We start from the raw sequence: 26,181 nt of genomic DNA on the forward strand, positions 1-26,181 counted from the left end.
AGGAATTAATCAGCCCGTTTCCACGGAGCTTTCCACAGAGCTTTGTCGCCCTCTTCTGCCTCTTTTCGGTGCTACATCCCCCCCCACCCCCCAGATGGCACGGAATAATTTTTTTAATCAATTGCAAAAATGTATGCTTCAGAACTATTTGAATCATATTCATAACTGGATGAGTAACAAGAAAGCATATTCTCCGAATCTGAAGCCATTGTTTTGATTCTCGAGCAAGGCAAGACATTCTGGCGTGACGTTACGAACAAGGGGGTGGGACCTTCTGAAACTCGGCATCTCTGGGCTCATGTTGAAGTAGTTTTAGGACACTTTACGTCATTTTTATTGGTGTTTTACATTTGACTGAAAATATCATACTGCGTGTTTTGGGTATTTTAGATGCTATAAAATGTTTTTCTGATGTCAGTTAGGAAACAAAAAAGTGAAGTCGGTTGTCCTTTAAGGTTAAACTTTACACCAATATCAAGGCATTGTGGAAGACACATAGGCAGCATCTCGTCTTTTTATCTGGAGGAGGTCCTGGAATTACTACTATAAAACATAGAGATAATTCTAAAAACAATTCTAGATTATGGAAAGGTGGATCAGTTCTTCGGAGGTTTAAGAACATGTCTGAAGACATGCTCAGTTACCACCGCTGGCTTCCATGGTTTTTTTTTTTTTCTGGTCTTAAACGTTTTTCATACGAATACCAATTACCATTACTATGACAATGCAGCACTAGCAGAGGAAAATTAATGTCCTGAGTTAATTTATTTTTTGTTGAAAAGTCATTGTAAACTAAGAAAACACATACCATGGCTTGTGAAAACATTTCTGGTTCGATATGGTCACCACCAGTTCCCATTGCTGGTGTTTTTTAAAGAACAGTGAGAGTAGAAAAAATAGGATATTACTACATTGCATTCGCTGCGCAAAAATATCCAAATGTGGTTGAAAGATACCTTTCGAAATCGTGCACTAGTGTCGGACGTCCGCACCTTCAAAGAAGTACAGATGATGGCTGAAGAAACCTTTTCATCGATGGACCCCTCCTGTACAACTGAGAGCTTACACAGACGTACTACATATCTATGTGTTGCTTGAATATGTATAAATATATTTTTTCTCTCTATCACTTGGATTTCGCAATTGTGCAGGTGCCATAACTTCATAACCTCAATGAGCGAGCTGAATCCCCCTGTCCCTAATATGGAAATGTATTTAAGTGAGAGATCAGTTGGACACTAATACATGTACTCTCACTCGTTGACATCAAGTGATTTGTAGGGGATCTCATCTACACACATAAGGCACAAGGGAGCATGTGCGCACATCGACACACACACACGCACACACACGCACGCACACACACACACGCGCACACACACTCACACACAAGCACACAGCTGTCACGCAGATACAGTCAAGGCAATGGTTTCTCGCTGCACACATTGGGGTAAAGTCACAGAGGTCAACGCTCAGTTTCCACATCAAAACCGAGAGCAGAGGCCACCTTCCCACCTTTCTCCCGCCCACCACCACCCCCTGCTTGCCCTCACTACGTATACAAATGCCTTTGCTGTCAGCTCTGACCACCTTCACCCTCACCCCTCCGTACCCCAACCCCCCACTGTAATTGAAAATAACAGCCAAGGGACACCCTTCCTCGCCACCCATTTGGCCTGTTGGTGCTCTCTCTCTCTCTCTCTCTCTCTCTCTCTCTCTCTCTCTCTCTCTCTCTCTCTCTCTCTCTCTCTCGCCCCCCAAGCCCCCACCCCGCCCCTCACCCGGCCACCCTGACAGCTCCCCATCAATAGCAATGACTATTATCCTACCCTGCAGATGACATCGAAGACACCCAGCCCTGAAACACTCTCCCACCTCCTACCCCGTCGCGCCAACGCCCCCCCCCCCCCCCCCCCCCCCCCCCCCCCCCCCCCCCCGCCCCAATGTCCTTCCGCTACCCGAGCCGCCCCAATGTTTAACCCGTTGCTAACAGCCGCCGTCTCTTAGCTGCCACACAGCAGGCTTGAGTTGGCAAACAACACAAACACACTCTTTCTGAGACTGGGCAAACTTTTCCACAACTTTGGCATGGCTTAAAAACTTATCTTGCAAAAAAAAGTGCATTTAAACCTCCCGTTCGGAATGTTTTGTGTCGCTGTGATACATAAAGTGAGCTGTCATCTCTCCTTGGGCAATGACAGCTGAAGCCAGGCACACGCGTAAGACAAATGAAACACACAATAACAATAACAACAACAGCGGCAGCTGAGCGAGGAAGGAAGAGGGGAGGTAAAATAAATGAAAGTGCACACAGACCTTGTCAGAAGCTGCAGAGCCGGGGAGACTGTTTTCCTTTCCACGCTCTCTTCTCCCTCTCCTCGTCCGTCTCCTCTGCTATCTATGAGTATGGACGCGTGTGCGAGTGCGTGTGCGCGCGTGCGGGCATGCGTGTGAGTGGGTGAATGTGTGAGTGTACGCGCAGCTCCCTCCCCTTCTGCTTCACAGCCGCTGCGCGCAGGCAGGCAGCTCTCAGGAAATGAATGGGGAGCGCTGCACAGAGTTGTCTTGTACTTGCAAATGACTTAACCCCGCATCACATGATCTGCTCAAATGTAGGCTGGACTGGTGGGTGGGGGCTCCAGAAGCACACACACATACACACAAACAATGAGGACAATATAGTCTAAGCTTTAACAGCATGCGTCGAATTACACCGGGGGGGCCCGGCCAAATATGGTGGGGGTGGTGGTGGTGGTGTTTGAACGAGTCCAGCCCTGGTTAGCAGTCCTCCTAGTGCGGGACACCACAGGGTTTTTCAAGAAGAAAAAAAAATCAGTCAATTTTGAAGAACCAAACGGTGACGTCATTTTGTTTCTAATACATCTATTGTTGAGATGCGTTCAACTCTGCCACTTTTTCAGTTGTCCAGATTTTTGGGGTGTGGCAAACTCCTTTGATATGGCCCTCTCCCACTTCATTTTATCTATGTTGATTCATTCATGTGGTACTGTTGGGGCGTTCAAGTGGGGCTCTCCAACTCTCACTGGAGGGTTCCACAGCCGAATGTGAAGCGGTTGGGATGAGAATTGGTACCTCCAAATCTGAGGCCATGTTCCTCAGCAGTGACGTGCAGTCAGGGGAGGCCGGTGAGGCCGTGCCTCACCTGTCATCATGAAAATATCAAATGAAAAAATAAATTAAACAGTTATATTTATTTAGTGATTTGTACTTTAAAGTTCTTTTCCATTTGACTTCACAATTTTTGGATGTTTTTTCAAAATCGCTGAGTTTTCACATTTACCATTCAAATACTAAGTAGAGACGAGCGGTGAGGCAGCAGCTGGCTGAGCCTCACCATGGATTGCGCAATGATTATGCAAACTGTGCTGGCTGGCTCTGCAGTGAGACCGCATTGCTGTCCCTCTGCATATCGCTATTAAAGTGTTCAAACTCTTTTAGTATATGAACTAAATTTCTACAGTTTAACTGGTGTATATAATGTAGAGTCATTTTACATTATAAACACTGTACTAGAGTGGTTATTTTATTTTATTTTTATCAAAACTGTGTGCATATGTGAGGCACACAGTTATCCGGCCTTATGACAGGGGGCGCCGGTGATTACAGAGATTATTCTTGCGCCTCCTCGGCTGCAGAATAATAGAATTAGTGAGAGCAAGCTACAGTAAACATTTAGCAATTTAAGTGGAACCAACCAGTCATTTTTTCATGTTGCTTGGCCTTATTTTCAAAATGGAGGATTACATGTCTAAATTGAAAGAAAGAATTGAAAGCCTTTCTTCAGAAGCAGCGGCGCATGGACTTCATTTATAAGTAAAGGTAACACGATAATGATGTTTTTTAAATTATTTTTTTCTGTGCTACAGTTTATATAAAGAATGCTGCCATGACATTTTAACCAAAACATGTTAACTGTTGACAATCCAATGGTGAATAAGATACAATGTAGAGTTCATATGTTTGTAAAGCTGACTGTGATGCCGTCAGTGCCTCACCAGCCATGAACCTCACCGCACGTCACTGTTCCTCAGTCGGAAAAGGGTGGGGTGCCTTCTCCAGGTCGGGGAGGAGATCTTGCCCAATGGCCCTTGCAAGTGGAAGAGTTTAAGCATCTGGGAATCGTGTTCACGAATGAGGGTAAAAGGGAGCGAGAGATCGACAGGCGGATCGGTTCGGCATCTGCTGTGATGCGGAATGTGGACCGATCTGTTGTGGTAAAGAAGGAGCTGAGCAAAAAGGCGAAGCTCTCAATTTACCCGTCGATCTACGTCCCAACCCTCATCTATGGTCACGAGCTATGGGTCGTGAGATCCTGGATACAAGTGGCCAAAATGAGTGTTCAATCAGCCTGCCATGCATGTTTTTGGAATGTGGGAGGAAACTGGAGGACCTGAAGAAAACCACCGCGGGCCCAGAGAGAACATGCAAACTCCACACAGGGAGGACGGACTGGGTCTTGAAGTCACAACCTCTGTACGGTGAAGCCAGTGCGCTCACCACTTGACTACCGGGCCACTCGACTACCGGTCTGCCCTCTTTGAGATCATGTTTTTTCATGATTTAAGTTATTCAATTGAAGAGAAATATTTGGCTTTTCTGTATGAAAAGTAGGGAATATGTGATTGAAAAAAAGAACTAACTATAAACATACCCAAATATAAATCGGTTTCCAAAATGTGTGTGTGTGTGTGTGTGTGTGTGTGTGTGTGTGTGTGTGTGTGTGTGTGTGTGTGTGTGTGTGTGTGTGTGTGTGTGTGTGTGTGTGTGTGTGTGTGTGTGTGTGTGTGTGTGTGTGAGTGTGTGTTTCAGCACCCTTGGATAACACACTGGAACAATTCCACATAATGACTGCTTTTATTACTCTGCATTTCGGCGAGCGCCTGATCCCACTGCATGCCTATCAGTTTCCCTCGCGGGCGTTTCCCGTCTCAAATTGGCTCCACCTCATGGGAGCACTCACGAAGATAAAGGCATAAGGACTCATCTGGATGTACACATGCTGTGTATCCGAGTTTTGGAGCATTGTGATTGGGTTTTGGGCAGGGGGATAGTGATGCTTGCCGTGGTAGAATAATGGCAAAGCATTTCATATTCCTTCAGTTTCAGTTCAGATAGTGAAAGGCTTGTCAAGTTGGAATGACTGGGCGGAGGTGAAGAAAGGCATGATAAATGGATTTAGGTAGGCTCAATCAATGGGTGCATTGATGGATGTGTTGGGGTGCAATAAGAAGATGAAAGGCAGGTAGATGGAGAAGTGGCTGATGAACACTGCACAGGTGTCAAACCAAATGACAAGCACATGGCAGTGGTCCAGTTGGCAGCTAACAAACTAGATTAAGAAGCAAAGTTATCAGAATCAGAATCAGAATACCTTTATTCGTCCCGCAATGGGGAAATTTGCAGTCCACAGCAGCAATTGAAGAGGGATGGGGTTGGGGTGGGAGTGAAACGATAGAAAACAAGATATTCTAAGCATAACAAAATAAAAATGTCAACTGTATACTGTGCAAATGTAGATGTGCAAAAACCGTTCTATAAACAAGACTGTACATAGTGCGGAATCAAGAAATGCATTTAGATATATTGCAACAACCCATATTTACAAGTGTCCAGTTTTTTTTTTTTTTTTTTTTCACATGTGATCATTGGGAATTGTGAAGCCTGACAGCAGTCGGTAGGAACGAGCGGCGGTACCTCTCCTTCTTGCAGCGCGGGTGTAATAGTCTCTGGCTAAAGGAGCTACCCAGAGCTGTCAGGATGGGCAGGAGGGGGTGGGAGGGGCTGTCCGTCATAGCTTTTAGTTTAGCTAGCGTCCGTCTGTTGCCCTCCTCTAGAGAGTCCAGCGAGCAGCCCACGACAGAACTGGCCCGCTTGACAAAGCGCTCCAGTCTTTTTCTGTCCCGGGTGGTGATGCTGCCTGACCAGCAGACAATGCCATAGTGGATGGCTGATGCCACCACAGAGTCATAGAAGGTCTTTAGGAGTGACCCCTGAACTCCAAAAGACCTCAGTTTCCTGTGGAGGAAGAGGCGACTCTGTCCCTTTTTGATTAGGGCATCCGTGTTTGTTGTCCAGTCCAGTTTATTGTTGAGAGTAACACCCAGGTACTTGTAGGAGGTCACCCTCTCAATGTCCGAACCCTGGATGTTCAATGGTGCAGGTGACGATTGTTTCCTGCAGAAGTCCACCACCAGCTCCTTGGTTTTGCCGGTGTTGATCTGGAGGTGATTCTGCTGGCACCAGTCCACAAAGTCCTTTGTCAGTCCCCTGTACTCCCTATCGTCTCCCTCTGTAATGAGGCCGACAATAGCTGAATCGTCAGAGAACTTCTGAAGGTGGCAGGTTGGGGTGTTGTAATTGAAGTCCGAGGTGTAGAGGGTGAAGAGGAATGGAGCCAGGACTGTTCCCTGCGGCGCTCCGGTGCTGCAGAGAAGCCTGCCCGACTCACAGCTCTTTACTCTCACGTACTGTGGCCTGTTTGTGAGGTAATCTGTAATCCAGGATGTGAGGTGATGGTCGACTCCGGCATGCCGCAGCTTGTCCCCCAGTAGACTTGGCAGTTAGTAGTCTACCTTGTAATTAAGTGCTCATTTTGGTCAAACAGAATAAAAATATGAACTTGGATGCACCATATCAGTTGCAGATCAAAATCGGCAAACACAGAACCAACAAAATTACGTCATAAATACTGTATCTGTCTTCTACACAAGGGATTATATTACATTTTGTAGAAAATACTCCTAAATGTTGATTTAAAATGTAAAAACACCCCCCCCCAAAAAAAAAAAAATCTACTAATGGCATTAAGTGACTTTTTTAACCAAAAAAAAAACACATATTGCTTGTGCAAGAACCAATTTACATCAATAATGTAATACTGTCAAGTTATAATAACTGTATTGATTTTGGTACAAAAAAATCCCACTGAATAATCATGGTCAAATATATTTGGATACAAATTGAAAATGGGCAAAAAAAAACGGTTTGAAAAAGTGTCGCAAATCATGTGTGGAAGATACATTTATCTGGTTTCATAATTTAGAGGGTAATTGTAGCAGGCCTGTTTCACAAGGATGTAACAGCGGAATACAAAACCATTCAGACGCTTTTTGTCATTGATTTTTTTAACGATACAACAATACTAGTGCAGCGTGTTCTACCGGAAACAAATTCCTTGTGTGTCCTACATACTTGGCAATAAAGATGATTCTGATTCTGATTCTGATTCTGATTAACACAAATCATGTTAAAAGCATAGCTAGCATTGTACTATTATTTATTTATGTATTTGTGTATTTATTTATTTATATCATTGTTTGTATTTTTTTTACTATTTCCTGATGCTTTTATTTTATTTTGTATCCTGCATGGGTTGCAGGAGGGCCACGTTATACAATCCTTTCAAAAAAAAGCTTTTTTTCTGTTTTTCCACTCCATGACACCTACAACAGCGCTCAACAGCACACCCACCTAAAATACTACAAACACCACTCCGAGCAAGAGGGAATTGCTTGGATAACTCAGTGCCCGCAGCAGCGAGATTGTGGTGGAACTGCTTGTTACAATGATCCAGATGCAACACCAATGTATTTTTTTTATGTTTCTCAAAACACACATGCCCGCATGTGCATGGCCACACACGAACCGATGATGTGAAGTGTTACTTGCCGCGTGGGAAAATTGCAGCCAAAATGTACAAAAGAATCAGTTTTGCCTGTGAATGTAATTGTTTTTAAGCATCATGACACACGCCCCCAAAAATATGCCTCACAAGTAAGACGTTTTTACTCAAAAACATAAAAAAACACGGGCCACAAAATTAGAGGAATGTGTGTACAGAGTTTGCAATTGTTTTGTATAAAAGTCAACTACATTATCGTTCATGCACTACTTTGCTTCTGAAACATATTTTTTTTTTAGCCATGAAATGGTTTTAAAGCAGCAAGAGCATTTTAGTATAAAGTAATGCTTTATACATTCTTTATAATACATTAGATTACTCCTAATCAAGGTCCAACTTTTGTGAAAATTGGTGTGAGAAGAGCTTCATGAGCAATAATGGATATGATGACAGCAGATACTTTGAGGGTCTTGTGGGGGAGTTGCATCGGCTGAAAAGGGCCGGCTGGATATATTCTGTCCCCAGTAGGGCTTATTAAACACCTGAGATGTACCATGCAACAGTAGACAGGCTGCTAATGTGTCACCCCGCAGTGGCAGCAGCTTGGAGATAATATGGGCGTCTGGGGGTTCATTTGCGGGGCATCATCACAGAGGCTTCAGAAGACATCAAGACGTTATTAGCGTTGCACATTTCTCCCTTGCATCATCCGACCCAATCTCATCAAATTATTGTAAAACCATTCGTCAATTAGTCACACGCAACAAAATGTGAGGGGGCGAACATTTGCAAGTCTATTTAGAAGCTTCAAATTTGACTCTGGAGGAAATCTTAAAGAATGTGTATGGGAGAGGTATTACTTTACTGTATATGAGAAAGTATCGCCACCAGCGCTTCATGTATGATATTCTATCCCTATCCTACCCACAATTGTTTTATTCTGCTTTTCTTCTGCCAAATTCCATCTTGGCTCAGTTTGGGTCTTTTGTTTTGTTGTTTTTTGTTTTCACTTCAGAACTATGTTAAGCACAAAACGGAATGCATCAGCGACAATCAGAAAAGCTAATAAAACAGGAACAGTGGAGGAGGATGAGCTTGCTCTATTTATTTATTGGAGAACACTTCTTTGCCATGTTTATTTACTGGAAGAACTTTCAAGAGGAGACTTAGGGCAGTGGCAAAAAAGTCCTGCAATCAAATGTAGACTGTGGAGCACGGTACAGTACGGTACTGCATATAGGAGAAGCCACTTAACCGGCACTAAGAGGAAAATGCCCGCGAAGGCAAAAAAAAATGTTGGATTTGCTAACATTTCTGACAAATGTATGATGAGTGGACGAGAGAAAATCCAACTACAGTAAAGTCTCGTTATATCGATATCGGATATATCGATAGTCCCGGTTATATCGATACTACTTCTATGCACGCACGGAGAAAATTACATGCAAACAGGGTCGGATATATCGATAGTCCCGGTTATATCGATATTTTTTCGGACTCCCTTGAATATCGATATAACGAGACTTTACTGTATGTGTAATTCGACTTAAAGCCTCCTATTGAATAGTGATTTGCTACATACACGAAGAAAATGATCCTGAGTTTGTGAGAATTGGCTCTGGATTTTCAGGGACTTTTTATGTTAAGTGACATGTCTATAAATCACAGTAAACTGATACTTTGTAATTTGTAAAAATCACAGTGCGGCCTGGTCATTGAGTGGTTATCATGTTGCCCGAAGACAGCCGGGTTAGGCTGAAGCACCCCCGGTGATGCACGTGAGGACCAAGTGGTTTGGAAAATGAATGAGTAAAAATCACAATTGTTAATAAATGTGTGCTTCGACTTTGCTATCTCATATCAAAACCATGGTCAAGGAGTGTGAGTGACACTTTTTATCACAGTATAAAAGTGCTTTAAATGGACACCTTAATGTTGAATAATGTCATTACTCATTACATTAAGTGTTGGGGAGTTTCACTTGTTAAATAAAACTCGAGAAGTCAGCAATAGTTGTGCTACAATCCGTGATTTTTAAAGAAGGTAAAACATGAGTGCACTCATTTAAGATGTCATTTTGTTGACAGATTTAAAAAGCAGGACAAACATTACCTGCATTTCATAATTCACCTTGTGTAAAAACTGAAATGAAGTACAGTGGAGCTTAGCAGGGATCTGACTGTATAACTGAACCAGTCAAAGTGTAATCATTAGCGGCTTTCGCATTGGTGACAGGCAGCACGAAGTTGGAAGAATTGATGTGAATCGTCTCATTGATGTGAATCGTCTCAATACGTGCGTTGTGGCAATGTGTTTCAATTGTACGGAGATGGATTCGGCAACGAGGCTTCTTCCCTCGATTGCTTGTGAGTTATGAGAGGATTGGTGAGGTGACAAATAGACAGTGCGCTCGCTGGGCAATGCCGTGTCTGCTTGTAGGGGTAACTTTGGGTCAAGGCAAGATTGCACAGCATGAGTGCTTGCTTTGTAACTCTGTCTTCTTTTTGGAGGGGGGGGGGCATTTGTTGTTCCCCACTCGGTCAAGTACAGATGCATTTTTCTCAATGTATTTGTGTAGGGAAAATGTGAAAAAACGAACTGTGGAAATTGTTGGTATTTTTGAATGTGTTGCGTATATTTGCTGAGCGCCGAGAGAGTGAGAGGAGTGCACATTAGACCCAGCAAGAAGGACAGATGTGCAAACTTTCGCCAGCATTCGATTTACTACTGCCCACTGTTGAAAATGTAAATGTAAGATGTAAATCCTGTAATTTCTAAAATCACCACACCAAAAAATGCTGTTACTTTACGGTTGGCGCAGACCATTAAAATATTTCTTTCACAAACTGCTTCATCAATCGTATTTGGTTCCTTAAACTCATCCAAATAAGTGTTGTAAAAAATATATACTCCTTATTTATTTCCCCTTTGTGTGTCTTAGAGAACGCTGAGATGTGAATGTATGTGAAGGCTGCGCACAAATGGGTGACATACATGTATATCGGAACCATGGTAACCATGGTCAACTGTCGAATCAAAATGAACTTGGGAGTTATCTCGCACAACCATTTACAAATGCTTGTGACCATTTGGCAAACACTCGTGATTTTTCTAAAATGATTAAAAAACGCAATTAAAGGAATGTGGAGGAGGGCGATGTGAGCTTTTAAGGTAATTCATACTTGGGGTTGTCTTCACATCGGCTGCAAACGTATTTCATTTGCTTTCCATGTAAAAGCTAAAAGCTGCTTCACCATGATTGCTTTTCAACCTGGGTGCTACTCAGCTCACCCAGTTTGCAGACTTCAGAAACTTACAGGGACTATTTAAAATAATACATATTTTCTTCATTTGTTTAGGCCCCAGTCCATTCAATGATTTAGAAGCAGAATCTTATTAATCAATTGTGTCTTTTCACACATGTTTTTTTAAGTGAATTCAGAATCAGAATCAGAATCAGAATACCTTTATTCGTCCCGCAATGGGGAAATTTGCAGTTCACAGCAGCAATTGAAAAGGGATGGGGTTGGGGTAATTCTTGTGGGAGTACAATTTTTTAATAGAGCTAACTAACTAACTAAAGCTAAATCCCATCTCAAAACCCACCTATTTAAAATTGCATTTTCTATGTAGCTCTATCTGTTGTTTATATTTATAATTATATTCTATTTATTATTTTATCTATGCTTGTCTGTGACTGTAAAGTGTCCTTGAGAACTTTGAAAGGCGTTTGAAATAAAATGTATTATGATTCTTTTTTTAATTATATTTTTATAAAGTACACAATGGAAAAAAACTCAAAAGCACTGTTGCAAATCATGCCAAAAAGATGGTCCACAACTTCACATGAAATCTTTTAATTTTCAATGAAACTTTTAAGAAATTATATTTATATTACATTTGAACCAAAGGAAATACAGAAAGAAAAAAGAGCGCTACAACAGAGCGGAGACTATGGCATCTCACATGCCAAGGCGCCTGAGTTGGCAGCCATCAGCAAGTGCTCTCATGAGTCTTGCTTTTTTTTTGTTTTTGTCTTGTTATTGTGTTTTCTTTCGTCACTTTATGTTGTTGTGCATCACGTGGAACGGGTACAGATTGTTTTTCAGCATTTTTGGCCATGACAATCATCAAGGAGGAGACTGCTGAGCGGTTGCGCCTTTCGGCAGCATGAATATGCCAGTACTGTTTTTGAATGGGAGGAATGTCGGAGCCATTTGACTGTCATCGCTGGACAGCTCTGGGGCCATTGTGCTTTTTTGCGCCTGTAATGGGCAGCATTTTCACATCCCCGCTTTGTTCAACGGAAAGGTCGGTGCTGTTGGACAGTCTGCAGTTGGATGGATGCATGGCTTGAGGAGCCCGCGATAAGAAGAAAGCAGTGTTAGCGCAGAGCGCCGATGCGTATGTGGAACTGTCGCGGCTTGGAATTGAAGCAGATTTATGTGGGACAGGAGATGTGAGACAGTGTCTTTTCATCAATGGATGCTACAGCTTGTAGGAGATGTGCAAATTCCACCACGATGTTCCTGATCCACTGCTGGAATGGATGCTTTGATCCTTTCCTCTTTCATCTAGAACTGCTTCATGTCATCACAAAGAGGGCAGCAAGTCCTGAAGAATGAATGACTCTGTGTCTTTGTGTTGTCATATTTGTTTTTTTTTTTTCCCAAGATGGCAGCGCGTGAACACGCAGCGACTCCCCTCTCCCGGCAAATGTGTTTATTATGTTTATTATGTTTGTTAAAGTCATTCTAAGTGCCTTGCATGCGGAGTCCGAGAGGACAGTAATTTCATTAGCATATTTGACAATAAAGCTGACTTTGACGATAAGGAATAGTGAGTACATGTTCGCATTGACTTTTATTTGAATGCAATCACTGCCAAAAGTGAATGGGCTCTTCCTTAGGCTGTGATGAGTAAGAAAACATAATTTGATTAAAACAAAACAAAATAACATTGGCTTTGGATGGAAAGCATGTCATTTGTTTCTGTGTGTTTTTACCTATTTTGTGACACATTATAACCAGGGCAGTGACATCTCGAAAACATGCATGCATTCGCTCTGGATAATGGCAATTGCAGGTGAGAGGCTGTTTTCTAGTAATGTGAGCTAAGGCATGAAGATGCATAAAAAAGGTAGCATTTCTCACCAAGCGGTTTGTGTTGAATAAATCCCACAAGGTATTTTCTAATTGTTTACTTGAAATTGAACTGTTTTGATGATGTTGAATATGTGAGGTCAAAATGTCATTGAGGCATTTGGTATTTGTGTATCTATTATATATGTGTACATATATATATATATATATATATATATATATATATATATATATATATATATATATATATATATATATATATAATGCTCAACAACCAGCATATGGGAATCCTCAAGCTCCAGCAAGTGTGTGTGTGTGTGTGTGTGTGTGTGTGTGTGTGTGTGTGTGTGTGTGTGTGTGTGTGTGTGCATCTTTGTGTGTGTGCCATACAAAAAAAACAACATAACTGTTAAATAGAGAGAAGACAGCAGTGCAAGAAGTATGCTGAGAAATAGAGCATTACCACATCTGCTCGCTTAGGGTGTCTCCCCCGGTCCAGTGGATTTGCCTGTGTGTATATAAATGTGTGTCTGTGTGTGTATGCATTTGTAGATGTGACTGGGTGGGCGCTGTGCATTTGTGTTTGTCCAGGCTTCAGTACACCTGCACAGACCGAGTGGGCTGGCGCGGAGCTCGGCGGTTCCCCCGTGGGCCGTCTCTCTGTCAGGCCCTGCCAAGGTCAGCCTCCCGCTGGGGGTGCGGGGAGGTAAGGCAGGGGTGGTGAAAGGGACACGCCAGCAGGACAACAGCGATCAAGTGTTGGAGGCCGGCTTTCGCTTTGCGACCTGCTGAAACGTGCAGGGACACGTGAATGGAAACGCCTCAAAGCTTGATGTGATCTTTCTCTTTCTCTTTCTCTTTCTCTTTCTCTTTCTCTTTCTCTTTCTCTTTCTCTTTCTCTTTCTCTTCTCTTTTCTCTCTCTCTCTTTCTCTTCTCTCTTCTCTCTCTCTCTCTCTCTCTCTCTCTCTCTCTCTCTCTCTCTCTCTCTCTCTCTCTCTCTCTCTCTCTCTCTCTCTCTCTCTGTCTCTCCCCCTCTCCTCTCTCTTTGTCTGTCGTAATAGGTCCTAATACATTTGCTTATACATACTGTACGTACTACACTCATTACAATACAATGTACATAATAAGTGCAATTTTGAGAGCTTATCATATGTGTTAAATGTAACATGTAGCAATCAATATTTTACGTGTATTATATGTTTTATGTACTGTTTTTTTACATTTGTAATATCACCAAAAACTGCATATTTTTTGAGTCATAAATTGCACTCTCTCATTCTCTCTCTCTCTGACTCTCTCTCTGACTCTCTCTCTGACTCTCTCTCTGCGATTGGCTCGCAACCGGTTCAGGGTGTCCCCCGCCTACTGTCCATAGACTGCTGTGAAAAGCAGTCTATATATTGTGGCAGGTTGTGACAACCTTTCTTGAAAAACAAAACAAAAACACAATGGACATTTTAGTGTAATAAATGAGATGAATTTGCATGTTGTATAATGTGAAGAAAAATCTGTCCCATCACTATGCTGCACCAGTTACTTGACGAGTTTTGGGTATACAGTATATCGTCGGTCACTGAAAGATAGTCAGAATAGGCTGCACCTCCCTTTTGACCCGGATGCCAAATCTGTCCCATCATATCATTTTATCCGGCCAGTGGAACCAAATCAAGCATGTAAAATGCCCTGATATACCAAAATTTCGAATTGTCGTAAATAAACCACAATAACAGTCATTATTCTTGACGTCAGATTAGTAAACCAGTTGTTCATTAATTTGTTGTGAGTTCTGTATGTAATATGTGGAGGAGATGAAACATTCTAATGGCTTTACCAAAAATCATAACAGCCCTGAGAGGAAACCGGAACTACAATATGGCCTTTGAGAACCATGAGATAAACGATACAGAGGATGAATGGATGGACGGATTGCTCTCTGACTTTTACTTTTTTTTCAGGTCAGGGTTCGGCGGTGGAGAGAAAAATACATCCAAGTTGCATGAAGTAAAGTATTCACATTGACATCTGAACTGATCTGCGACAAGTTTGACCACGCTGCACAATCCCATGTACCCCTTCCCAGCTGTCAAGCCTGTCATCAACAGTTGTGTGAGCCTCCTCTCTATTGCGCTTTTTCTGCGAGACCTTGCGAATCCAACCTCCCCTTCCTCCCACCTACCACCGCCGCTGCCTCACCTCTCTCCCTCCTCCCCTCCTCGGCGTTTGGGTACAGCCAGTGCTCTCCAAACATGAGGACGCGAGCTGCCAGTGAATCACCATGGCAACAGCTTCACTCTCGCCCCAACTGTGGAGAATGGACTCCCCCCACCTCTACAGCCTCCCCTCCCTCTCACTCTCTCTCTTTCTCCCAAGCGGCCCAAATTAGACTTGTCACAGTGTTTTTCTGGCATCCCTGCAAATCACCATGTGTGCGTAGAGTGGGAGGAGGAAGAAAGCGAGGTGAATGGGGGTGTTAATCAAAAAGACAGATTGCTGTGCAACAAATGATTTGTTTCCCTTTTTTAAATTCTTTAAGGATAGGCATAAGACTGTAGTGGGTGGGGACAAGGATGCTTGATTTATTTCCGGGCCACGTTGTAAGACTTATCTTTGTGGGTGCAAGTGCAGAAGTGCACTCCAAAAGAGACAACGAGGCCAACGTCTGCTCGTCACATCAATTTGTTGTTCCCAACTCACTCTTTGTGGGATTTATTTGAAGGTTCCATCCCTGCATGTCCGTTCACTTGTATGTCACACACACACACACACACACACACACACACACACACACACACACACACACACACACACACACACACACACACACACACACACACACACACACACACACACACACACACACACACACACACACACACACACACACACACACACACACACACACACACACACACATTCACAAGTGCACACACAAACAAGGTAGAGCGCTTATCCAGACACCACTTTGTGCAGGTGGAGGTCTTGGACACCACACAAGTTTCCATGCGTCTTTGCAACATGAAGTGCCTTCAGGCAGAGTTGTCTTATTTCAGGGAGCTCTTCGTGTTCAGTCGTTTTGGACAGAAAGAGTTTCATTCAAATGTGGACAACAATCAGATTATATTTCAGCATTAAAAATAAATAAAATGCATGGCGGATTGATAGGATATGCATTCATATACAGATAATACTCAGAAAATTAGAATATTGTGAAAAAACATCATTCATTTAATTAATTAAACTCAAAAAGTTAAATAAATATATTATTTAGACTAATAACATGGATTGTAAGTTATTCTAAGTTATTTGTTACAATTGTGATTATTACAGCTTACAGTTTATCAAAATGGCAAAATCATACTCTCAAAAAAAAAATTGAATACCACATGAAATAAACAGAAAAATGAGTTTAAATCAGTCAAATGTCAGCCATCAGAAAAGTATCATCATTTTGTGTACTCAATATTTGGTTCCATTTTCCTGAATTACTGATTCAATGCGGCGTGGCATAGAGCCTGTCGTTCAATGACCATGGGATTACTGTGCTTGATTGGCCATCGTCAAGAGGAAGATGAGAAACATAAGACCCAAGCAATGCAAAAGAGCTGAAGGCTCATAACACCTGAGCAGTGCACTGATTATGTGTTCTCAGAGAGGTGTTTTCTCCCCACTAAATTCTATTCAATTCAAAAGTAGGTGAATAATTTCTGTTTGTTTTGTTGAAATCCTTACTTCTTTCTCGCAACTTTCTCAGAAGCTTTTTCTTTTTTTCACCTCCAGAAATATCTAAAATTGTATTTGTTTTCATTACTACCCATGGGGCATATTTGAAGTTGTGTTCAAAGTCTGCACGCTTGTCCTCGTTTATGATGAGAGCATATATATATATATTCCTCTCTGATTATTTATCAGGCCAAGGTCTTTGATCAGCCTAAACAAACAATAAGCTTCCTCACGCTATCCATTATGGCAGTGAAAAGGAAACAAAATATGTCAGAGCTCAGAGATGACACTATTTTTAACTTGCCTCAAGTTTTTCTCTTTCCTAGGAATTTCCAAAACAGGGCGAAAAACACAGAGTGAGTGTGATGTTTGGAGTGGATTGTAAACTTTGGGGCCTGAGATTGTACATTGCACATCTCATCTCTGGAAGGGTTCCGTTTGCTCATAAAAAACATAACAGTGTGATGTTGGCAAATGCTCATTTGCATTGGATTTCACAAAAATTCTGAACAAATCATTGTTGTCACTTGAATGGTAAGCATGATTTAAAAAAATGAGAGAACTCAGACATGCAAATGCACGCGCTAAAAATTGTCAAAGTTTAAGTCCTTTTCAAATTCTGGAACGATGCAAGTGGGGTGAAGGGGCACAACAACAAGGTGTAATTGCACGTCTACCATTGCACATCTATTTTTTATTTCAGACATATTGACACACAATGTTAATCAAGTTTTTCTTTGTTATAGGTGGATCCATAATTTTTTCCCTTTGTTTATCTCATCTCATCTCATTTTCCGTACCGCTTATTCCTCATTAGGGTCGCCGGGGTTGCTGGAGCCTATCTCAGCTGTCTTCGGGCACGAGGCGGGGGACACCCTGAATTGGTTGCCAGCCAATCGCAGGGCACACAAAGACATACAACAGTCACTCTCACACTCACACCTATAGGGACAATTTGGAGTGGTCAATCTGTCTGCCATGCATGTTTTTGGAGTGTGGGAGGAAACCGGAGGACCCGGAGAAAACCCACGCGGGTCCGGGGAGAACATGCAAACCCCACACAGGGAGGCCTTTGTTTATCGTTTTATTTAATGTTAATAAGAATTTTCTAAATCAAATGCTGAGTGATTTGGTGTAGGACTGTGTTTTTCCTCATGTTAAATCACAACATTAATCATGTAGCATTTTATATTAAACATTTTTACATCCATACTTTTTAAAAACAAATATTGAGGTAATGAATGTGTGTTGCATTATAATTTCATATCCAAATACATTTAGAAATCAAACAAATCGGACTTAATCTGACATAAATATGACTTTGTCAAATTGCTACTTTTCATTTTTATGATAGATTTGTTTGACTTGACTCATCAAAATAACTTTTTCTCACACAATTTGAACCTTGGTCTGAATATATATGCTTTTTTTCTCTCAGGAGTCTGCAAAAACAAAACATTTTTCCTTAAAAAAAGGTATTTTTCTGGTAAATTTTCAAGCTTTTCGTAAGAAAACATTTGAACACATAATTATTATTAGATGTAAATTTTGCCTTATAGTTGTATAATTTTCCGAATTCCTGAAAATTCTGATTCTGATTTTGGAATGTTTTGATCCCCCTCCCGAAAGATAATACTTTCCTTTGCTGTCTTTACAATAAGACTATTTCAATCAACTACTTAAGATAAAAGTTATTTTAGCAGAACAATTGGGGTCTTTTTCCTCATACATTTGTCACTTTATTAGGACAAAAATATGTTGCTGTTCTTGGTCATATGAGTTTTACTCAAAACATAACTTTTTATCAAAAATGTAACTTTTTTTTCAAATTCTCTTTACTTTTCAGAATGACCATAAATCCTTGTTTGCCCTCTCTTAGGGATAAAACAACATCCAACCGCTGTGTGCTTGTTAGTGTGTATTTGTGTGTGCGCGCGTGTGCACGTGCGTGTGTTTGTGTATGTATGTGTGTGTGTGCGTGAGTGAGTGAGTGAGTGAGTGAGTGAGTGAGTGAGTGAGTGAGTGAGTGAGTGAGTGAGTGAGTGAGTGAGTGAGTGAGTGAGTGAGTGAGTGAGTGAGTGAGTGAGTGAGTGAGTGAGTGAGTGAGTGAGTGAGTGAGTGAGTGAGTGACGCTAACTTGCTTGCTTCACCACACTGACAGCAGATGGTCCTTCCCATCATTGCTAATGGAGGAATTCAGTTGGCAGAACCACTTCTTGTTTTTGGTCAGTGTGTGTGTGTGTGTGTGTGTGTGTGTGTGTGTGTGTGTGTGTGTGTGTGTGTGTGTGTGTGTGTGTGTGTGTGTGTGTGTGTGTGTGTGTGTGTGTGTGTGTGTGTGTGTGTGTGTGTGTGTGTGTGTGTGTGTGTGTGTGTGTGTCTGCATTTGTGTGTGCGTTTGTGTGACCTATTTGTATTCTGGGCAGAGCAGATGAGGCTCCAGGCCCGCTGCCCTGCTCCCCTCCATCTCGTTCCCCCGGGGAGGGCATCTGTGGGTCTGCACTGGTTAGATAGGGCAGAACTATCATGGCAGCACTTTAAAGAGCACCTCGCTTGTCCCGTGAGAAGCGTTGTGTTTGGATTTTGGGGTCTGTGTGTGTGGGGAGGGTTCATGTGTTGGCGTGCTGAGGCGTCACTGCTTCCCTGCCTCTGTCTCAAGTGACATTGTTCCTTTTTTTGTGCCAATAACAAAGTAGTGTTCCCAAAGTAAAGCGCTGAATGTGACAATGACGCGAAGCTATTGTGAAAATGAATTAGACACCAATACAAACAGAAATTTGATTGCATGCAGTATAACAATAGAACATAAATCAAATGCTGGTTCTCATTAGTCGTTTGTGTCCTCAGAGATAACACATTTTCTGAGTGACAATGTTGAAATATTTCATTATCTGAAGGGATACTCCATGAGCCAGGAAGTAGTAGAGGGAGGACATGTAACACAGTCGTGGAATTTTGTTTTTAAGTGCTGTTGTGAAAGGAGAAGCTTCAGTTGAGTCACCTGCCTAAAATAACATCTTAAAACAAAAAGTTGTATTCAAAAACAACGACAATTATCCAGTCAATTTCAAAAACACCTTTTTTAAGTCAAGCCCTTAGATTTCTGCCAGAGAAGACCAAGGTGGCCTTAAGCAGGATGCACCCTTTTTTCTCTGAGATGCACCGATCTAACTGTTCAGAGCTGGTACGACATTGAGGCTCGGGGGACTAAATATCGCCATGGATGTATAGAGCCACCAGAAATGTGTGTAGTGTCAAGTGGTACACTTTCCGTATTCTATTTGATATTTGGATATTTGTAGAAATTAGTTTTCACCCCAAGCCAACCCTTTAAATCCCGGTAAATCTCAGTTAAAGAAAAAGCAGGCAACAAACAAACAAACAAATAAATAAATAAATAAATAAATAAATAAATAAATAAATAAATAAATAAATAAGCAGAAAATAAATCTTTGGAATTAATTCATCAGGAAATACAGTAGCCTGGGAAATGACAGATAAATTAACTAAAATATGACTATGTTAGATTGTTGTTGAATTGTTTTCTATTTTAATTACAAAGACGAGCGGAACATGACACACAAAATAAATAAAAAATGGTAAGGTGTGAGTAAAGTAAATACATAGGCTTTCATGAGCCAAGAGGTGGCATGGTTTTTTAAAAATAGCCTGCTAAACTAAATAAATAAATAAATAAACAAATAAATACATAAATACATACATACATAAATGGTCACATTGATAAATAAACACAGGAAGGAACCTCCTGGATAAATTTAATCCGAATCATAAATTTAATCATAACAGATACAAATATTTGTGTTTCCCTCCTTCAAAATTAATGTTGCCCTACTTCTAATAAGTTCAACTCTCCCATTTGAGTCTCCCATTCTTTTTTCGATTTCCATGACAAGGTACACATTTTAAAGCTGGATGGCTTTTTTTTCCCCCCAATTAAACACACCGCGTTGCCATATAATTTGCATAGAGGCAGGCTGTATCACTTTATTTAACGGGAAAAGATTATTTTGGGGCTTTTTCTTCAGGCTTTATGATTGGGTTGATTAAATTTACTGACTTCACAGATTTGTATGACCACACAAAAGCATCACAAAGTGAACATATTTAAGTGCAAGAATGCACATTTTGGTCTGTGGGCTATAAGAGCCATCAAGGAGCAGCGGCGATGTAATCTCTGCATCATCATCAACGATGTCCCCAGAGAGCAAGCGGGTCAATCATGGCCCTGTAATTGAATGACTTATCCACAGCCATTTCCCAGGAGGCTGAGAGGCGAGCCACATCCCACAAGGGAGTACGGGGAGTGGTTTGGGGGGCGTACGGGACTAAACAGTGCATATCAGGAGCCTCCAAGTAGCACAATGTGAGGCGGGATGAGAAAAATTCAACACGCGTTTGCAAAATGTGTTCTGATCAACAATGCATTATTTCATAGTTATGCGCTTCATTTTTGTCTTTTGACGCCATTGAATTTCTGAGTGTGCATCTGTGCGTGTGTGTGTGTGCGTGCATGTGTGTGTGTGTGTGTGTGAGAGTGTGGATGTGTGGACAACTCCTTTCTTCATCAAGTCTGTGAAGGCCGACTTTATCCTCGAGCCTGAGGGTGTGGATAAATCTTACTCCAGACCTCCCAAATTCTAGCTGCCTTCTTCAGGCCGCCTTTGGGCTCTCTGCAAGGGGTAGCAATGTACTTTTGTTCCTCATTTCTCTCACGATGGAACATACCACCGTAGAAGGAAATACGCATAGCATATAGTCATTTCATTATGTCTTTTTATTGTAAGTAGTTAGAATCAGCCAATTATGATTTTTTAATCATATTTATGTAATTTGGTTTTTAAACTAAAATAATTTTCTAGTGAGTGCTCACATTTAAAGGACAACCGACCCCATTTTTTTTGTTTCCTAACTGACGTCAGAAAAACTTTTTATAGCATCTAAAATACCCAAAACACGCAGGCTGATATTTTTTGTCAAATGCAAAGCACCAATAAAAATGACTGAAAGTGTCCAAAAACTACCACAAATCAGCTCTAAACTGGGGATTTTCAGAAAGTCCGGCCCCCAGTTCGTGACGTCACCCCAGGTTGTCTTGCCTTGCTCAAGACACCAAACAATAGGTTCACGGAGTTCAGACTCGGAGAAGATGCTTTCTTGTTACTCAGCCAGTTCTGAATATGATTGAAATAGCTCTGAAGAGGAAAGCATGAATGTTTGCAATCCATTAAAGGAGTCCTCCCATATCAGGTCACAGGTCAAGAGTCTGGGTGTCATACTCGATAGCTCACTATCCTTTCACTCCCATATAAATAACATAACTCGGTCTGCTTATTTCCACCTCCGTAATATTAACCGTCTCCGTCCCTCGCTCACCCCTCACTCCGCTGCTATTCTTATCCACAGTCTTGTCACCTCCCGCATCGATTATTGCAATGCTCTTCTCTTTGGTATCAATCAGAAATTTCTCCATAAACTCCAACACGTCCAAAATTCTTCATCACTAGAACCCCCTCCTTTCACCACATCACCCCTGTCCTCCAGCAACTCCACTGGCTACCTGTAAAACATCGTATCGAATTCAAAATACAGTAAAGTCTCGTTATATCGATATCGGATATATCGATAGTCCCGGTTATAACGATACTATTTCTATGCACGCACGGAGAAAATTACATGCAAACAGGGTCGGATATATCGATAGTCCCGGTTATATCGATATTTTTTCGGACTCCCTTGAATATCGATATAACGAGACTTTACTGTACTTCTGTTTACATTCAAAGCCATCCATAACCTTGCTCCTCCCTATCTTTCTGACCTGCTTCAAATCTCTGTTCCCTCTCGGTCCCTCAGATCCTTATACTCCCTTCACCTCTATGTGCCCTCTGCCCGTCTTTTATTATGTTTCATTTTACTTATGGTTTTATTGTTATGTGCTTTGTTCTATTGTTTTTATTGTAAAGTGTCCTTGGGTGTTTTGAAAGGCGCTTGAAATAAAATGTATTATTATTATTATTATTATATCAATTCGAGCCGTCAGTGACACCAATGGAGCGTCCCATAAAATGCACAAGATGGCGCCCAAGCTCTATTGGAAATTTCGAAAAGATGCATGGCTGGTTGATTGGACACTGATTGGACAATTGGACAAATTGTCTAAGAGTGAGTGTGAGTGCAAACGTTCGTTTCTATATGATTGGCTCACAACCCGTTCAGGTCATCTTACGCCTATTGCCCGAAGACAGCGGTGATAGGCTCCAGCACTCTCTATGACCATTGGGAGGAGCAGGTGTTTCGGAAAATGAACAAATGAATGAATGAATGAATGAATGAATGAATGAATGAATGAATGAATGAATGAATGAATGAACGAACGAGCAAACGAACGAGCGAACGAACGAACGAACGAATGAATGAATGAATGAATGAATGAATGAATGAATGAATGAACACTACAACATGATCATGTAGTTATTCTTTTTCATTTTTTTCCCCTCATTGTAACTATTGTCTTTTTCTTGTAATATTAGAACATGGCGCATGCACCTAACTATCACGACTGTTCTTAATGTTTATTTCAGACAATGTTCTTCTGTGTTTGTTTGTAATGCGTGTGTACAACACTGAATAAGTCACAACACCTGGAATATGTAGACAAATCACATCACAGTTTTTAACAGACTTTCAAGGTTTGGGGGTCCGGCATTTCTTTCTTGCTAACTAGCAGAACTTCTCAGTAGTACTACTTGGATCGATAGTTGTATGCCCACAAGCATAGTGCAAGTCAATTGAATTTTTATTAGTTGGATAACTAAAATGAAGAATGAAAAAAAAGCAAGGTGAGGGCAGAGGTAATACATTGATTTACCCTTCATAGATGGTTGCACTACATTTACCCAGCAGAATGCTCAAATGAGTGCCCTGAAGCTCTCTCCCAATTAGTTTCTACCGAGGTGAGGTGTAAAGCGACTCACTGGTCTCATTACCTCACCGTTCCTCCCCTCCATCTCTCCAACTGTTTTTTAGTACTTTCACTTCATCCACTCTCCACATTTTTTTTCAATTGCACTCTTGTAAAATAAATACAAGTCTATTTGGACACATACTTTCTCTCCATTTGAACTTTGGAGCATAAAGTGTTATGTGTGGGGGTCATAGAGATGGAGAGAGAGAGAGAGAGAGAGAGAGAGAGAGAGAGAGAGAGAGAGAGAGAGAGAGAGAGAGAGAGAGAGAGAGAGAGAGAGAGAGAGAGAGAGAGAGAGAGAGAGAGAGAGAGAGAGAGAGAGAGAGAGAGAGAGAGAGAGAGAGAGAGAGAGAGAGAGAGAGACAGAGAGAGATAGTAAATTCATCACAGACAACATGTGCTGGCTAGTGGCTACAGACATTTGGCTGGCTTGAGGAAATTCTGCGACTCATCATTACTGGTACAAGGACCCAGACTCAAGCCCGAGGCTCATTTTTGATGAATTGGGTGGTATCTTCTTGGCTCTACATAGCCCTTTTGATGAAATTCATACCTAAATATGTGACTGTATGACGAGTGACCAATCTAGGGTGTATCCCATCTCATAGACCAAAAAAATTGGATTTATGATTTTTTTCCCTCACAACATCAAAGTTACAATAGTATTATAATAATAGTTTATTTTCTTTCTTTTTTGTGTATTAAGTGATTTGTTGCACAATAAAAATGATTCAATTGTATTCATAGAGCACTTTCAAACAGACAAGCTGCATTCGACAAAGTACTGTACATTGAAAACTATCATATAAGTCATAAGGGCAAATGTCAACTACGATTACTGAGGAAACTACAGATTCTCAAGCCCCAATTAAACCTTCCTTTTTCGTTTTGGCCATGCAATGATATCGTAACAAATACATTTAAAATAAAAAGTGGATGCTAATTTAAGAAATTAGTTGAAACTGAAGAAAACTAAGTAAGTTTTAAATACATTACATTGTAATTCTAGTTAGTTTTGAAATGTAAAACTAAGTTCGAGTTATTTTTATTTTACATTTTTTCATAACACTCTCACTTTTATTCTACTTCGGGGCTGGGTTAATCCTCGCTCTGCTATCTAAGGGTGCTAGTGTGTCCTCTGGTGTTGAGAGTACACCAAACATATCCCTTTTGTGTGCATGTGCTTTATATATTGAACCTGCTGAATAACAACACAAGATGTCTGCCAATTAATTGTAACAAACATCCACACTCAGACTCACACTTCAGTGTTCAATCAACCTGCCATGCATGTTTTTGGAATGTGGGAGGAAACCAGTGTACCCAGAGAAAACCCACACACACGCCACACCAGAAAGCCGGAGCCAGGACCCACAACCTGTGCATTGTGGCGTCGATGCGCGAACCACTCGACCACTGAGGTCACTAAAAAGTTTTGTGTCGTACCAAAATCAGATCTTCTGCCATGGCGTCCACTCACTAGAGCAGGGGTGGGTAAACCTTTTGACTCACGGGCCACAATGGGTTCTAAAATTTGACAGAGGGGCCGGGCTAGGAGCATACGAACAGTGTATGGACAAAGGATAACTGGAGCAAAATCTTCAGCATGGGATATTTACCGTAAATTAAGCAAGGGTTGCATTTGTGGTAGGTACATCCTGAATTTAAAAAAATCCTTTATACTTTGCAACAATGTTTTTTTTTTTGCGATTAGTCGTCTTATTGTGTTCAAGTTGTGGAAAAGGGGGCACATTTATGGCCAGGCAGGCAACTTTTCAGCGTTGTCTGCCCTGGTGTCCGCTAACTTTTTGTCATGAGTTTCAGACAGTTTTTACCATAATTTGGACAAGTTCGGCGGGCCGGATTAAAAAGCCTAACGGGCCGTATGTGGCCCGCGGGCCGTGGTCTGCCCATGTCTGCACTGGAGGCTGACCTGCAGTGAATTTGTTCACAAAGTGGATGTGTGCCGAGAGTTCATGACACTATCTGTACCTTACCTAAAATGTTCGAAAAAAATCTATCATACTGAAATGTCACCTCTTAAATTGCTCCTGTCCAATTTTCTGATAAATTATGTTCTTTCAAGTCGCTGAATAATCACCCTTAGTAGGAAATTTAAAAACCTCCACCCCACCTTGAATCATTCCTCCTTCATCCCTTGCATGGAGAGAATATGGGTGAGGTGTCAGTCCTGCAAACAAACGCTGTCCTGTCTCTCCGAGTCCCAGATGTTCTCTATTGATCCCCCTGTGGGATCCGGTTGAATGTAACCGCTGCGCAATCTCTCCCTTGCTGCTTGCAAGTTGTACATGGATGTGTGGTCATGACAACGCTGGTTGTTTTGTTTTACACTCCCCCACACCCTCGCGCCTTCCCCTTCTCCCTGTTCACGAACATGTCCTCGAAAGCCTCTTTTGGCTGCATGTACTTGAACATGTAGCCAGCCTGGCCTTTGTGATCATGCAATGGTTTTTTAATGCACAGATGCTCTCTACCTTTCCGGGAGACCCATTGCCAAGGCGTGGGGTTGGAAGAAGGAGGTCTAGGATGTGGGGCTTTGTAAAGTGGAGGTCTGGCAGAAAGAAAACAGAAAAGTCAACGGAGTGAGAAGGAACAGACTGGGAAAGGGAGATCTCATAGAGTTGCTGGTAAAAAAGAGGGCTGGTGGAGAGTTCGTTTTATTGGAAGTGTAAAAAGTGCAAGACAAGCTAGCACAGGCCGAGCTCATCATTAC

At 41.6% G+C, this 26,181-nt stretch overlaps 1 protein-coding gene across 2 annotated transcripts in view; it reads right to left on the reverse strand.

Moving 5' to 3' along the window:
• klf12b (Kruppel like factor 12b) overlaps positions 1-2,547 on the reverse strand; it is a 72,650-nt gene extending 70,103 nt beyond the window's left edge. For both annotated transcript variants that reach the window (XM_089002271.1, XM_089002268.1), the window contains exon 1: positions 2,317-2,547. The gene's annotated coding sequence lies outside the window, so the exon portion shown is untranslated. The remainder of the gene's footprint in view (positions 1-2,316) is intronic.
• Positions 2,548-26,181: the final 23,634 nt, after the last annotated feature.

The sequence above is a fragment of the Hippocampus bargibanti genome, linkage group LG08 (assembly GCF_051943395.1).
Source record: "Hippocampus bargibanti isolate YZ-2025 linkage group LG08, ASM5194339v1, whole genome shotgun sequence".
In the NCBI taxonomy this organism is placed as follows: domain Eukaryota; kingdom Metazoa; phylum Chordata; class Actinopteri; order Syngnathiformes; family Syngnathidae; genus Hippocampus; species Hippocampus bargibanti.